This window comes from Orcinus orca, chromosome 16 (assembly GCF_937001465.1).
Source record: "Orcinus orca chromosome 16, mOrcOrc1.1, whole genome shotgun sequence".
Lineage (NCBI taxonomy): Eukaryota > Metazoa > Chordata > Mammalia > Artiodactyla > Delphinidae > Orcinus > Orcinus orca.
This window is the reverse complement of record NC_064574.1, coordinates 54086811-54103456: the sequence shown is the minus strand read 5'-3', so window position 1 is coordinate 54103456 and position 16646 is coordinate 54086811. Positions and strand designations below refer to the sequence as shown.

The 16646-nt window shown below is 43.7% G+C and overlaps 1 protein-coding gene and 2 long non-coding RNA genes across 13 annotated transcripts in view; 2 read left to right on the top strand and 1 right to left on the bottom strand.

Moving 5' to 3' along the window:
* RBFOX1 (RNA binding fox-1 homolog 1) overlaps window positions 1-16646 on the bottom strand; it is a 2185863-nt gene that overhangs the window by 1862361 nt on the left and 306856 nt on the right. The window lies entirely within an intron of this gene.
* The window catches only part of LOC125961530 (uncharacterized), a 199756-nt gene that overhangs the window by 76211 nt on the left and 106899 nt on the right, over window positions 1-16646 (top strand). The window lies entirely within an intron of this gene.
* On the top strand, window positions 9542-16498 carry LOC125961529 (uncharacterized). The gene is made up of 4 exons (XR_007472354.1): window positions 9542-9675; window positions 12094-13951; window positions 14983-15204; window positions 16288-16498. It is a non-coding gene; the product is annotated as an uncharacterized LOC125961529 (long non-coding RNA).

Here is a 16646-nt window from a genome sequence, read left to right as displayed (position 1 = left end):
GCCAACAACCAGAGTCTCACTATCTCCATCTCCACCACCCTGGTCTGGACCACCATTATTACAGCAGCCTCCTCAATATCCTCCCTGGGCCTGCCCTTGCCCTGTACGGCCAGAGCATCCTTCATAAAAACAAGTCAGGTTGACTTCCCTTGTGGTCCAGTGGTTAAGACTCCACGCTTCTGCTGCAGGGGTCACGGGTTCGATCCCTGGTCAGGGAAGTTTGGTGGTGTGGCCAAAGGAAAAAAAAGGACTTCCCTGGTGGCGCAGTAGTTAAGAATCCGCCTGCCAATGCAGGGGGCACGGGTTCGATCCCTGGCCCGGGAAGATTCTACATGCTGCGGAGCAACTAAGCCCGTGCACCACAACTACTGAGCCTGCGCTCTAGAGCCAGCGAGCCACAACTACTGAGCCCGTGAGCCACAACTACTGAAGCCCACATGCCTAGAGCCCGTGCTCCGCAACAAGAGAAGCCACCGCAATGAGAAGCCTGTGCGCCGCAACTAGAGAAAGCCCGCGCACAGCAACAAAGACCCAACGCAGCCAAAAATAAGTAAATAAAATAAATTAAAAAAAAAAAAAGCCAGGTCATGCTGCTCTTCTGCTTATAGCCTTCAGCACCTCCTACCTCCCTCAGAGGAAGAGCCTTCAGCGGCCATCTTCCCCTAGCTCCTACCACTGTTACCCGTCTGGCCTGATCCCCCTGGTGCCCTTTCCTGGATGTTCACAGGGCTGGCTCCCTCACCTCTTTACATCTTGGCTCAGATGTCATCTCAGTGGGCTTTGCTTTGTACCTTCTGTAGAATAGCCAACCCCTCCCCTGGCGCCCCCCTTCTCCCTGTTAGTTGTTCTCCATGATGCTGTTTTACAGGTCATCATCTCCTTCCCCATAGAAAAATGACTCCCAGCCATGGGCAGTTGGCCCCCCAGGGGCCACGTGGCATGGCCTGGAGAGATTCTGCTTGTCACAACAGTGGGAGGGGATGCTACTGGCCTCTAGTGGGTAGAGACCAAGAATGCTGCTAAACACCCTACAAAGCACAGGACCGCCTCCCATAATGAGACATCATCTGGCCCCAAATGTTAATAGTGCCAAGACTGAGAAATCCTGCCAAGAATATAAGGTCTATGAGGTCAGAGATTTTTGTCGGTCTCGTCCACTGCTGTGTCCCCGCTGCCCAGAAGAGCACTGTGAACATAGTATCCATGCAATAAATTTTGTCAAAAGATGTGAAAGAACAAATAAATGACTGGGGCCTTTCCAGAAGGCCTGGGGAGCTTCTGAGCCACGTTAGAGTCTCCATCCTTTGATACAGGATGGACTTGGTGAAAGATTCCTGGGAGTCCATGGAACCACCTGGATTAAACCCTTCTATTCCCAAGAAACCATTTACTTAAGTTCCACAAGGGAAAGGGCACACATCTGAGATGTGAAGCAAAGGCTTGCTCTGCACCATGAGAGACGCATACGGTGTGCCTTGTAATATTCCTATTAGAAATAAGAAAGGGTCCACACCTTACTTATGAAAAGTAGAAGATGAGTCGCTTCATCATTGGGCCACAAAGAAGAAAACACCCTTGGCTGATCTCTGACTCTTAGAGTTCTGAACTCACTGTCTTATTTTTTTTTTAAGGTCTCCAAGATATTTAATAAGCATAATACAGGTAATGCTTTTGATGTCCAACATTAGTCTGCCCATGGGGGCTAACCTGGCCTGACTGGTGATTAAGCACTCAGAATGGTCAAATGGCTGACATTTATTGCAGACTCACCAGGGACTGGGAACTATTCTAAGGACTTGACGTACTAATTCACATTGAAACCTCACGACAACAGTTTTATCCCCATTTTACAGATGAGGAAATGGAGGTTCGAGCACATGGTGAGGAAGCGATAAAGTCAGAGTTAGAAACCAGACCTTCTGGTTCAAACCAATATTGTATGCTGTATGCAAACCCAGCTGTGTGTGACACTTCGGGTTAGAAGGAAAAAAGAGGGAGCAGATACAGGAGCAGCCATGAGAGGCTCTGAGGCCTGGTCCTGTGTTCGGCAGGTCAGGAGGACACACCCAGGTGCCTCACCATGTGTTGGGTTTCTATGCCCTATAAAATGCTCCTCTGTGAATGTCACCACGTGTTGGTGCTATGAAAAGGCTGATAAAGTTTAAACCCCAGTCCTAATGTGGAAATTCTCCCTTAACTGTCGAGTTGCCATCACTCCGGGTTTTTAATCTTTATGATATCTTCAATATGACTGACATAATGTCCTGTTCTTTTACTAGGATCCTCTTATGTAGGAGACAGAACAAGATGAACCCCAAACAGACAGAACCACATCAAGAAAGAAAGAGGAGAAAAATAATCCTTATTTCTCATCCCCACACAGGATGCCCAAAATAAAGATCATAGCGTCATGAGGAAAGGAAAAAGGGGAGTCATTGAATACTTGACCCATTCTGTCATGCTGAGAGGTTAAGAGAAATGGCTCTGGAGTCATACAGGTTCCAGGTCCCACCATTTCATTGACTTTGGGCATTTTATTTCATCCCTCTAAGCCTCAGTTTCCTCATCTGTGAAATGGGAATGATAAAGTCCCTGCCTCATGGAGCTGTTCTGAGTATCCAATGAGATGGTAAATTTAAGTTCCTAGCACAGTGGCCAAAATATAGGGGGTGCTCAAAAGGAACATTAACTCTTATCATTACTCCTTACCAAAAGTTTCTGAAGAGAATATCATTCCTTCCATTTTACAGAGAGGTAATCAGAAAATCAGCTGATATAGGTGACCTGCCCAAGGTGAGACATAGTCAGAACCAGGTTTCAAAAATGTGTCTGTTTTCAAAGCCTATTCACTTAACTCCGAGGACACCCACATTGGGGCAGTCAACCCTTAAGAGATAGTCTACCTTCCCTGACTAATGCCTTGAGTCAGGAGAGAGGTTTCAACCCCTCACGAGGACACATGAAGAAGAGGTGCCACGACTTTCCAACCCAGTTATTGGGCAGGATGAGTGAAAAATCAAACATCTTAGATATTGACTTCAAAACATGAGTTCTTTTATATTCAATATCCTGTGATAAACCATAATGGAAAAGAATATAAAAAAGAACATATATATTTATATGTATAACTGAGTCACTTTGCTGTACAGTAGTAATTAACACAACATTGTAATTCAACTATGCTTCAACAAAAATAAATTAAAAAAAGAAAAACATGGGTTCTTAAGGCTATCACTGAGCAAAGCTGAGGACATGAGGAGAGTATGATGAGAGAGAAAGCACAGGAGAGGACATACCCACACTGACAGTGGGCAGAAAAGGAACTGCAGGAAACCACAGAATTTATCCAAACTATGCCAGCTCACTACTGATGACAAAAACTGACAAAGTGACAACAATCACCCATCCCTACATTACTATGTACCTAACTCTTATATTCCAAAGTACTGTGTGCTTATCTCCACAAACTTTGCTCTGCTACCTGTCCCATCTCCACCAACAGTGACAACGAATTTACCAACAAAATACAGAGACAATAAGTGGTGGTGGAGATAATGATGGTGGTTTAGATGGTGATTTCACCTAAACGTAGAAAGAGCCCTTCCAACCACAAGGCCCTTTTGCTGTTAATCTGAATATTCCACTACTACCATTTGAGTTGGATTCCTGTCCATGTACAGACATAGAAATTAGCCCCATTCTTTCTAGAAAGCCTAGTATTGAAGACCTGATCCACCACCACCTCACTCTGGGACCCTGGGCAGGTTACTTTCCCTCTGGATGCCCCATTTTCCTGCTCTATAAAGTGGAACCTATAGTGCTACCTGCCTCGTGGGGTGGTTGTAAAGATGAAATGAGTTAGCATTTGTAATACACTTAGAAGGATGCTTGTTGCATCATAAAGACTCGATATATGTTAGCTATTGACATCAGCATTTACTCGGACAAGTGTGGTATAACTCACAACTACTCCAAAGTGATGCAGCCCTGGGGCCATGCACGCCCATATGTCCATGAGGCCACAGGATGTGGGATATAGCTAGACGGCCCATCCTTCCTCTCCCAAGTACAATCTCCATCTGGTTTCCCCCAGCTGCTCCCAAGGCCTTTCTGTTCTAGGAAAGCCCATCCATCTGAGGGCCTTTGTTTGGCATTTCCAGTCTCACTAATTGTGAGGCTTACCATCTAAGGCAGAAAACCAAATGTCTTTTGCCCATCAAAGTGAAAGTGAGACCAGAAATGTGTTAGAGTATTTGGACTCCCAGCTGTGAAGCCACTTCCTTCTGATGAATTGCGACACATGAAAATCAATCCAGGTCACTTAGGAGAACAACTTGGTATTTGGTGTCCAAATGAATCGCTGCTTATTTATTATGCTGCTATTTGATTAAATACACAAGAAGGGACTGAGTCGATGTGGAGTGTCTGCAGGTGAATTGTCTTGTGGCTCATTTGTGAGTGTCTCCCTGTCTAATACACAACAAAAAATAAACAGTTTCAAAGCATTCTAAAGCTATTCAGGCGGTTTCTCCATATTGCGGTTGATTTTTGTTTTACTCTTGTTTTCCTGCAATCTCTAGGAAATGGGACACATTACGAAAAAACATCAGCCAATACCAGGAAATCAGCCAGAAGCAAAATGTAATAACCAGAAGGAGTGGGTCAGCACGTATTGAACTCCAACTCCAAAATTTTTATTTTTAACCACTCCATCTAAAGTAAATGCCATGACACACTTTACATACTGTACCACCTTTTGCAAATGGATATTTTTGTGTTTATTTGTCTATTGTCTATCTTCCTGGTGCGGGGAAGGCAACTGGAGAGCTGCCCTAAGCCAGTCTAAACAGGTTCACACATTAACCTCAGCATAAAAACTGAGAGTGACCGGGCGGAGCAAGACCAGGCTTGGCTGGGTGGAGACTCCGACCCCCAGGCGCCTCTCCGAGATTTCATTTCCACGTGGCGCCAGCCTAAACAGACTGGCTATTGGAAAATATCTTAGAGCTCCTTACAGATGAGATTCCATAGGTTGTCATCAAAAAAAAGGAAAATTGACCTCCAAATTCTAATGCAGAGTGACTCTCTCTCTCTCTCTCTCTCTCTCTCTCACACACACACACACACACACACACACACACACACGTACCACTTTTCCTTCTGAACCCCAGAATGCCTTGGAGGTAGCTCAGCAAAGGACAAGGAAGAGGCAGTTCTTGTTTGCTCTGAGCCCTGTTTATTCGGTTGATCTGTGTCATCTTTCTCACCCAGTGTCTCCCTAAGGTTGCAGCCACAGTAACGAACCCCAGATACCTTTTCCTGACATCAACCCTGCCTCCTGCTTACTGATGATGGGCAGAGCAACTGTTGGGTCTGGGTGACTGAACTATTTCAAGTGCCATCCTTCAATCTGCAGAAGCTACAAAACCAATCCATATAAGAAACTGGTCGTGGCTGCCAAGGTCAAGGTCTGATGCAATGGCATCTCACCAGCAAGACACCTGTCTCCAATTCTTTGTTTAGGAGGTGAGATGACCAGGACGACTGATTGTGCACCAGCTAGAGAAGCAAGAACACTGGGATGGATTCCCAAAATTTATTGGACAGTTGGCCCTTTGTCCAAAATGTATGGTTTTCACCCCATAACAAGTCTTCTTGGGGTTGTAAATGATCAGTCTATTCTTTAAGTGACAGGCAGTTGGGACTGCACCTTTTGCTTTTGGCAACGCCACAGATGGCCTCACATGACACAGAAAGGAGGGAATAAACCCAAAAGAAGGATTCATTTCCTTAGCGAAGAGGAAGAAATCAGAAGAGAAAGCCCATACAATTGAATAGAAATATCTGTACATACCCGGGAACAAACACAGGGTGGGGGGAATGGGTGAAGGTGGTCAAAGGCATAAACTTGCAGTTATAAGATGAACAGTTCTGGGAATGTAGTGAACAGCATGGTGGCTACAGCGAACAGCAATGAACTGTAATACATTTGGAAGTTGCTGAGAGTAGATTTTTAAAGTTCTCACTACACACACACACACACAAAAATGTGGTGATTATAGATGTTAACCTCATTGTGGTGATAGTCATTTTGCAATATATACATATATCAAATCATTACCTTGTACACCTTAAACTTATACAATGTTACATGTCAATTATATTTCAATAAAGGTAGAAAAAAACACAGACACGTTATGCAAATAAAAGCTATTATTATCATTTCTTATTAGACTGAAGAAATGCAACAATCCAAGAAGAGAGCCAGAAGGACAGATTCAGTGGGAGGAAATGAAAATTTAATCCAGAGAGAAGCATAATCAAGTGGAGAAGGTGACGCATTATAGTTGTGGGGAGGGGGGAGGAGAAACTCCTTTCTCTATTATTTTCAACAAATGTGTACTGTGTGCTTGGAGTGGTGGATAAAACAGATGTGGCTCCTACCCACGTGGAGCTCACAGTCTATTGGCAGTGAGAGACAGTACACACACACACACACATGTAAATGTACATTTATAAATTGTGGTAAGAGACAGAAAGCAGATGAGTGGTTGCTGGGGGATGGGGAGGGGGATGGGAAGTGGGAGGTGAGTGCTAATGAGTATGAGGATGTTGGGGGTGATGGAAATGTTTTAAAACTTACTGTGAGTATGGCTGCACATCCTGGAAACCACTGAATTGTACTCCTTAAATGGGTGAATTGTATGGCATATGAGTTATATCTCAATAAAAATGTTATTCAAGAAACAAAAATCTATAGAGAGGCAAGCATACCGGGAGCAGTGGAATGCGGCCTGCGGTCCACTAGATCAGTTGTCTTGCACCCAGAACACAAAGGCAGGTTCCCCAGCCCTTGCAAGCTTGAGGACCTTGTTATCCGCCCCAGGAAAAGAGCCCAGTGGTGCCAGAATGTCTGATCCTCTGATTCTAAGAAAAATTCCCCCTGAAGTTTTCTTTCCTCCCCCAGTTCTCTCCGCTTCTTCTCCTCCTGACCCTGAAAAATTGCTCTGTACACTCCGGGTGTTTAATAGTAGCTCCTGGCACCAGAATCGACCATCACAGCCTTGATCCAATGCATAACCAAAGGTGACAAGACCAAGAGGTTCTTTCATTGAGTCCTGACCCTGGCAGTTCCAGTATCTAGGAAAAAGGCAGCCTTCACAGACTCTAAGTAAAATTGCTGGAGGCTCCGATCCAACTTGACATATCACTGCAGATCCCCAATTACCACACTTTGCCATGGATGGTGTCCTCGGAAATAAGCTTGGATGGAACAGAAATAAATCTGTTCCATCAAATCTTTCTTTCTCCTGAATGATAAGAAGTCATTCTAACCTCGCCATGAGCTCAGGAAGAACTCTGCCTTCGAGCTAGAGACAAAATTAGTGCTGGGGATTTCAAAGCTTCTCACCCTGGAAATAAAAGACAGCCAATAAAAGATCGTCTTCTCTGTGTCCTCACAGCCACAGCACCATATTGGATGAGTGAACACATTAACTAGTGAATGAACAAGTGACAAGGAGAATGAAGTCCTGGAAAGAATAATATGGGGTGGACTCAATAGATATGATACACTGGGGGGAAAAAAATTCTCATAAATTCCAGGGTCATAACCCTAAACTTAAGTTGTAAAAAAACTAATGCCATGGTCCTCAAGTAATTTCTACTGAAATACATATTAAGGTAGAACAAGTGACCCTCCCACCCTAAAAGAAGGGAGAAGACTCTCCAGTATAGAGGACCTGGGACCCTCCTAGAGAAAAGGGAACCCAGAGCATCCCAAGGGCAAAGGGCATTAAGGCATATTATTGGTAATAGTCATCACACAAAGGCCTAATATGAAAATAGAATTGGAAACACATTCAAAAGCTTATACTGTCACCCTTTCCCTGGTGTCCCACAAGGCCTGACATTTACACAATGGCTTTCTTTTGTACTTTTTCTTCCCAGATAATTGAGTTAGAATACTTCTGTTAAACAGACCTGCTTCCAGAAATGTCTATAAGGCATGAAAGGAGGAAAATGTCTGTTTCCCACCATGGGGTATTCAAAATACAGAATTAAGAATCTCTGAGTTTTGACCACGGGCCACAGAGGAGAATGCTTATGATCTCTTGGAAATGTTCATGTGAAAGCCCCCCAGCCCCCCACCTCCAGAGACATAGGTAGCAAGCTGCTTCCATGCATTTTCCCACCCTTCCAGCCCTAAGAATGGTCACAGTTTTGTATTGAGAAGAGGACAGAATTGGTAGAAGGAATGTGGGAATTTACAGACCCCAAAATTGTAATAAAACCTTGATGAAATTCCGATTCTTTGCAGGAAGTTAGGTCTCAGCATTACCCATTCTCACGCTACAGGGGTTTGCCAGTAGCCAACGAAATCTCCTGTTCTCTGCTAGCCAAAACGCCCCGGCACGCCCCTCCATGTTGCAAGACCTGGGCACCATGGTTGCCATCATAGACAGAGTGTCAAGGAGGACTGGCTGGCGGTATGAAGTGCCACAGGGAGGACAAATAAGGTTAGGGCTGGAGGGTATCTGATGAGTTTGGCAGCATAGAATCCACAGGCATCTCTCCCAGAGAAGTCCAATGACAGGCCCAATAGTCAACTTGCAGTAGACTGAGATAAAAGAAGACATTGAGGGCTTCCCTGGTGGCGCAGTGGTTGGGAGTCCGCCTGCCGATGCAGGGGACACGGGTTCATGCCCCAGTCTGGGACGATCCCACATGCCACGGAGCGGCTGGGCCGCTGAGCCTGCGCATCCGGAGCCTGTGCTCCGCAACGGGAGAGGCCACAGCAGTGAGAGGCCCGCGTACCGCAAAAAAAAAAAAAAAAAGACATTGAGTATAGACCACTCTTGAGATGTTTGGATAAAAATGAGAGAAAAGAGAGGGTTAAAAATCACTATTCAATCAATATTAATTGCACACCTACCAAGTACAGGCACTATATTAGACCTTATGGCAGGGAGCTTAAGAGTCAAAGGTATACAAGAATCCAGGGACCCTGTGCTCCTGAAGCTTACAGTCTACAGAGGAATAAAACATATGAACAGTCAATTGTAAATAGTGTAATAAGTACTGTGGGAGACACAGGAGAAACCCATCTCAAACTTGGGAAGTCACATGGTGACTTGGCGGAAGTGGCATATACTTCCTGGAGGAAGTTGGCATATGCCTCCTGGAATAAGTGACCTATGAATTGAGAATTTAAGGATAAGGAAGAGTTAGCAGGCAAAGTGTGCATCTGGAGGGGATAAGAGAAGAGAGATTGTTAGGCCAATGAAACAGCCTATGCAAATACCCAGAAGAAAGAGAATGAATGTATTCATTTAAATAATAAATATTTATCATCCATTTACATAAGTACTGTTTTAGATGCTTGGAATAGATCAGGGAACAAGACAGATAAGATTCCCAAATTCACTAGCCTTTCATTCTAGGCAGGGAGAGGCAGACAATCAACAAACACAGTCATCCAGACACAAATAGATCCTGTTAAGAAAGGCACAAGTGGGGAACGGGCAGAATGAAAGTTCAGGGAAGATGCGAGCTGGGAGAGGCAGGCAGGGCTAGTCTACACAGAGCCATATCAGGGAGCTGGGCTTCCTGCTAACAGCAATATAAGAGGATGAATCACTGCTGAAGAGGTCTGGAGTTGTGCAAGACAGCGTGGTGAGTAGCAAGAACGAGATTCGAAGTCAAGGGGGAATTTTCCTTCCTAGGATGAGAAAGTCCGTAGTTTATTTATATACCAAGAGGAAAAAAGAAGTAGAAGACTGATAGAGCAACTTCCAGGAGAAGGGAGATCACAGGTGGAAGGGTCCCTTTAAAACAAAGAATCAGATCAGGTTCAAAGAACAAGGTGTAGACTACCCTTCCCTGCCCCAATGACCAAGCCCCGACCCTGCTGGGACCTCTCAGTGTGTGTTTCATTTACCTGCAGAAACTCTGTGGCTTTGTTTTTCTTGTTTTAAGACTACACAAATAAGCCTGTTTCCTGATTTATTATCCCACCAGCTGCCATATTTCAGATTTGAGGATCAAAGCCGTACTAGATTACAAACGGAATGGCTTCTAAATCAAAGTTTACTATGGCCCTTAAGATGCACCTAATGGAGTTTATAGATCAAAAAATATTCAAACTGTGCCTAAACATCCCAGAACCAGAATAGGGACCAGAACGCTGTGAGCCTAATCAGTAAGTCTTGGGCCCAGGTGTGCAAAGCATCCTAGGTAGGTCTGAGGAGGGTAGGCCCGTGGACTGTGCATTGTAACAAATTCTCCAGGTGTCTCTTTCATATACTGATGTTTCAGAACTCCTCTCTAGAAGTCTAATACCTTTGCACTCTCATTACTGCACCTCAAATGGAGTATAAATTATATGGCTTGTGTGAACTGGGGACTTTGGCCAGAGAGCTACAAAGACTGACCCTTTCCACTCCAAGGGGGACAACAGTCTCAGAGTCCCACCCCACACACTGCTAAGTGAGCCTAAGATGATGCAGGATAAGAGCCATGGAGCTTGCCCAAGAGCAAGGCCTTTCTCAATGGCCATGTTCAGAATCTCAGGGACAAGGGAAGGGAGGGGACCAATTCCACTCCGGTTGTGTATATTGTACCAGTCCCTTTATAAAGATCTTAAGAGCTTCTCTGGTCACAGGGTAGTTTACAAAGGCTATAGATCTTCAAATGGCATTTCTTAGATCAAGAGTGTGTGATACCTCAGGGCCTTTGCACATTCTTCCCCATCAATCTTTCTCCTATATGTCATAGGCAGTCTCCTTCTCATGCTTTGGTTATCAACTAAAAGTTGCCTTATTGGAGCGTCCCTCCCTGTCCTCCACCAGATCCAGCCCTCCCACTATTCCTTACTGCAGTACCCCACTTATTCATTCATTTCAGGTACCACAATGCATAACTGTTCATTGTCTTGTTTGTTTACCAGTTTGTTATCTATCTCTAAGCTCCATGAGGCCAAAAAGGCCCATCTGCCTTCCTTACCATTATAATATCTGTGCCAGACACATGACAGAAACTCAAAATTCTTTTAGAAAATTTCAAAAATTCAGATAAATTTGGGAAATTCCAGCTTAAACAAAGCCTAACAAGTTTCTTGCCTGTAGGAATCCTCAGAGACTTCAAATACTATTGATAATATGAGTTGTGTGTCAACAGGAGGGGGATAAATATAGTATGCAGTGTGTCTCAAACTCATTTGGCCACAGAACATTTCTTTACCATGACATTTTTCTTTCCTTGGAACATCTTGTGCAACTAATGTCCCAAGGAACACTCTTCGGGAAACATTGCTTTAAGATTATCAGTATGTGAGGTGCTTGAACACTGAGGCTTGGAACGTAAGCCCAGGAGGGGCGGGGCTGGCATCCTCTCCCAGCACCACCAGCCGCCCCGGTAAATGTCTCCCTTCAAATATGCAGGCAGCCAACCTGGAAAGCTGTCACTTCCTACTTACTAACAAGCAGAAAACATTTTTTTAAGCTTTAGAAAAAAAGGGGAAAAAAAGATAAATAGTTTCCCATTCTCTGAACTAATGTCAAATGACCTGGAAACGTTGCCGCTGGGAGCTGAAGCCATAGAACAAAGTAGCATTTCATCTTCCTTGTCTGACAGCTCAATTTCAGCAGCTACCAGGGAGGGTGGGCAAGCCCCCACCGCAGCCAGTCACGAATGTCACCGTTTACACTGTGATCCCTTTGATAACACTCTCTGTAGATGGCAGGCTTGGAATTATTCTTCAGGCAAAACAAACCCTGCATTAATATGATGAGGACCCTCTGCAGACTCTACCAACACAACCACAAGAGGGAAATGTGTTCTTTAACTAACATGTGTTCATTCTTCCCTGATATAAATTCTAAAACTCTGGCTTAGGCATAAATCATAGGAGCAGAATAGAAGGAGGGGGTCTTTCTAAGGAATACACTTGGTCAAAAGCTTCCCAATCCTCAACTGTTCCTTCAAAAAGAGCTACAACTAGGAGCCTGCCTCCACTGCACTGAAAAGGTACAATGTTATAAAATAATTTTGTTATAAAAACTTGAGACCCCTCCATGTATCATTTGTATACAGCCCTCTGCCTCCAACGCAAGTCTCAAACCATGGGGATCAGCTTGCCTTGGCCACCACCAGCCTCTTGGCTACAGAAGGGGGATGAAGTTGACTCAAGGGTAAGATCTCCATCTACCAGGGGTCACATTGTGCATTTAAGGGGGGCTTTCCTCAACCCCATCCTATATGTACTTCCACTGAGCTGGGCTGATTTCATGCTATGGGTCCTGCTGTATGGATTCATTACCAATGTGCCCAACACAAAAAAAGGAAGGACCCAACAGAAGCCAGTAGTACCTTCAGGGTGGCTCTTCATCTATATCCTACGTGTTCACTCCCATATTACTAAGCCAGCACTTTCTTAGCTACAAACCATTGTTCCCCTCCAACCAATATTCTGAGGCATAAAATGTCTTTATAAAGACACTTTGGGGATCCCTCTGTACCCTCTATTGTTTAAATAGTAATAAAATCTCAGATCCAAAGTATTTCTGGAGATTTACTTATTTTCCTCATTTACCCATCATCCATCCATCCATCCATCCATCCATCCAGCATCCAGCACCCATATGCCCAGCATTGTTCTACATACTGTTCTATCCAAGACCCATCTCCAAGCCATACCCCCCTCCATGAGCTCCTGAAATTGTAAATTAGATATATCATTTTACCAACAGAATTGGAGGAGATTTTATTGGCCAGCAAATGAAACCCCCTGTCATGGACAGCATGTCCCAGGGCAAGCCCAACCCCAGAGAGACCTATGTAAATAGGCAACAAGCTCCAGAATTACACTAACTTTCAAACTCCTTTCTATTAATTCTATTCTGTCCATTGAATTGAAACCACCACATCCACAGTGAGGGAGATGGGGGCAGCTGGTGAAGGGGTGGGCAGTATTCCCCACAGACCCAGGCAAGAGGGGCTCCTACACTATGTCTGAGCTTTAGAAAGCCCACAGGTCACAAACACACAAAATAGTAAATTACATGTCAATTATCTCTCAATGAGAAAAAAATAAAACTAAGAGTTAAAAGATGGACACCCCAAAATAAATTTATTAAAGAAACGTGGGCACTTCTATCTTCCAAGATTTGGTTGTCAGGCTGGCCCAGCACAATCTGGGACCATAAACATCCACTCTTAAGATGAACACTGTTCAAGGGAACTACATCTCTGCACCATGTCCACAAAATAGCTGTTGTTGAATTTTCAGCATGGGGAAGGAAAGTGCTTGTTGGAGAAAGTCACTTGCCTTTGAGATGGAGTTAAAGCTCCAGAGGCAGTTGCTTACCCAAAACCAGAAGGGAAGCCACTTTCAGCATTCAAGAGTTCAGAGGGGAAAGTCAGGCAAGGTTGGCAAGAGAAAGTGCCCAGCAAGTAAGGACCGGGGGTGGGTATTTAGGAATGTACTTTAACCCAGGGGTGTTTCCACAACTGATGGCCCACATCAGCTCTCTGAGCTTTTCATATAGTTTAGTTCTGAGGCCACAGGCCAGAAACAAGACACCCACTGGGGTCCTTCTCATGGCCTAACCATTCCTTGCTCTGCAGCTGTGGTGTCCAAGAGCCTATACATGGATGTAACATTTTCTGGAAGGACCAGCCGTTTATTCTGAAATAATGTCAGCCTCATGCATTCGGTGTAACTAAGCCCTTTGAAAATAAAGAGATGCATTTTTATTGTTATTGATAATTTTGTTTAAGATTTTTTTGATGTGGACCATTTTTAAATTCTTTATTGAATTTGTTACAATATTGCTTCTGTTTTATGTTTTGGTATTTTGGCCACGAGGCATGTGGGATCTTAGCTCCCGACCAGGTATCAAACCCACACCCCCAGCATTGGAAGGCAAAATCTTAACCACTGGACCACCAGGTAAGTCCCGTTACTGATAGTTTTTAAATATTTATGTCTTCATTGGGAAACACAAAACATCATTTATCTGACTGTCCTACCAGAATATGAACTCCACAGGGATAGAAATTTTTGTCTGCTTTATTTGCTAATGTATTCAAAGTGCCTAGAATGGTACCTGGTACACAGTTGGTGCTCAATGTATCAATAATTTTTTTTATTCGTTTGGCAATAGTAGGTCAGTGACTTCAACATTTTTAAAGTGATACCAGTCTAAAATAACGTCTGGGAATAACATCAGGTCAACTCACGGTAGCTACCAGAAGAATGAGCTGCCCCTTCTGGCCCCTCCCATGTAGCAACACTGGCAGGGCAGACAAGGAAGCATGGCTCACAGACTCTCGGCTTATGAACAGCAAAACGAAGGGCAGATGCCACAATTCAGTGCTCTTGAGATCTTAAGGCTCAGTCCTACCCTCAAGCCTTTCCCATGTAAACTCAGTCACTGCTCTCTGCCAACACTCCTTTCAAATGCTCCTGCACACAGCCCCTCCCTCACCGTGACACAGTGAGGTCTGCAATAACGCTTGTTTTGAAAATGTGAATTTGTTCCAATGCAACTGATCCATTAGGGAACAATTTGAGCATAACACATATTTTGCATTTGCTCATGCATGATTTTGTCTGTGAGAGAAACATGAGGTAAACGTAGAAAGCTGTAACCAGCTGAACTGAGGCACTTGGAAGTATGCAAAACACAGGTATGTGCACACACACTTACACACACACACACAAACTCAAACATGAAGGAGCTACCTCAGTTCACTGCCTGTGTTAGGAGCCACACCTATCCACACCTGGGTTACAACATTGCCTCCAATTTCAGACAACCCTGCTTTCACCATCAGTAACTTGCAAACTACACTGCTTCCAATGCCCACTTCCAACCAAACTGCACATCTTTTTTCAAGGTAAAGTGTGATACTTATTGTAGTCTATGTATACTTCTTAACCATTTAACATGTATAAAACTGTGCTACTGTTTTTATTAGGTTTCCACCTTTTTTAATGTCTCACTGACAAAGTTTTTGAACGATGTGCTTCAACACAGTTCTACTGTGCAACTCTATACAGCACAATGACTTTTAGGAGCACACATGTCACGTGACAGCAGAACTGACTGTATCATCTTCCAGTTATCACTTCTGCATCTCTAAGCATCTTGCCAGCTAAGTCATCTCTTCTACCAAAGTATTTCCAAGTATTCGTAACTAGTAAGTGTAACTTTATTTTTTTTTACTTCATTTTTTTATTTTTATTTTTTTAACATCTTTATTGGAGTATATTGCTTTACAATGTCATGTTAGTTTCTGCTGTATAACAAAGTGAATCAGCTATACGTCTACATATATCCCCATATACCCTCCCTCTGGCGTCTTCCTCCCACCCCCCCATCCCACCCCTCTAGGTGGTCACAAAGCACTGAGCTGATCTCCCTGTGCTATGCGGCTGCTTCCCACTAGCTAGCTATTTTACATTTGGTAGTGTATATATGTCAACGCCACTCTCTCACTTCGTCCCAGCTTACCCTTCCCTCTCCCCGTGTCCTCAAGTCCATTCTCTACGTTTGCATCTTTATTCCTGTCCTGCCCCTAGGTTCTTCAGAACTTTTTAATTTTTTTTAGATTCCATATATATGTGTTAGCATACGGTATTTGTTTTTCTCTTTCTTACTTCACTCTGTATGACAGACTCTAGGTCCATCCACCTCACTACAAATAACTCAATTTCGTTTCTTTTTATGGCTGAGTAATATTCCATATATATGTGCCACATCTTCTTTATCCATTCATCTGTTGATGGACACTTAGGTTGCTTCCGTGTCCTGGCTATTGTAAATAATGCTGCAGTGAACACTGTGGTACATTACTCTTTTTGAATTATGGTTTTCTCAGGGATAGAACCACCTACAAGAGATATTTCTTACACCTATTAACTTATCTAAATTCTGATACAGTAAAATTTCCTTCTGATCAGTATTACCCATCAGACCGTGGTTATGGGGGTGACCATAAGCAAACCAGGTTACCAGCAGAGAGGACAGAGTCTACCCCAGAAAGGTCAAATGGTCAAGCTCAGAGAATGTGACAATGAGTAGAGATGTTAGGGGCTGGAAAGATGGGGCTCCTGGCTCTCCCAAACACTGATCGCATTTCAGTTCCTTCTCAACAATTTCTCCACTTGCTTATGGCCACCTCAGGGACAACCCACCCACGATGTGCAGACAGAGGAGAAAGCAAACACATTCAAATTAATCCTCGAATGCTGGGTTCCTTCAAGAGCATCTCCCTTTTCAGGAGAGGATCTACATATCAACGCTTTGAGACCAGCACAGAGCTCTTTCAGACTCCGTTGTAAATGAAATCACCCTCGATTTGCTATCAATAAGAGACAATTTTCAGAAACAGCAAAGAGAAGATGTACAATGTGGAGGGCATTTCATCTGGCAAAAGCACCCATGTGGCACCTCCACCTTCTTCCTGGCTGATTCTCACCTGATCCCTGATATCAGGTGAGAATCGCTGTTTTCACTGACAGAGGGCTTAATTTAGTATTCAAGTGTACAACTTGGAAAGAATATATATATATATATATATATATATATATATATATATATATATATATATATATATATATCTCCTTGAAAGCATCACCA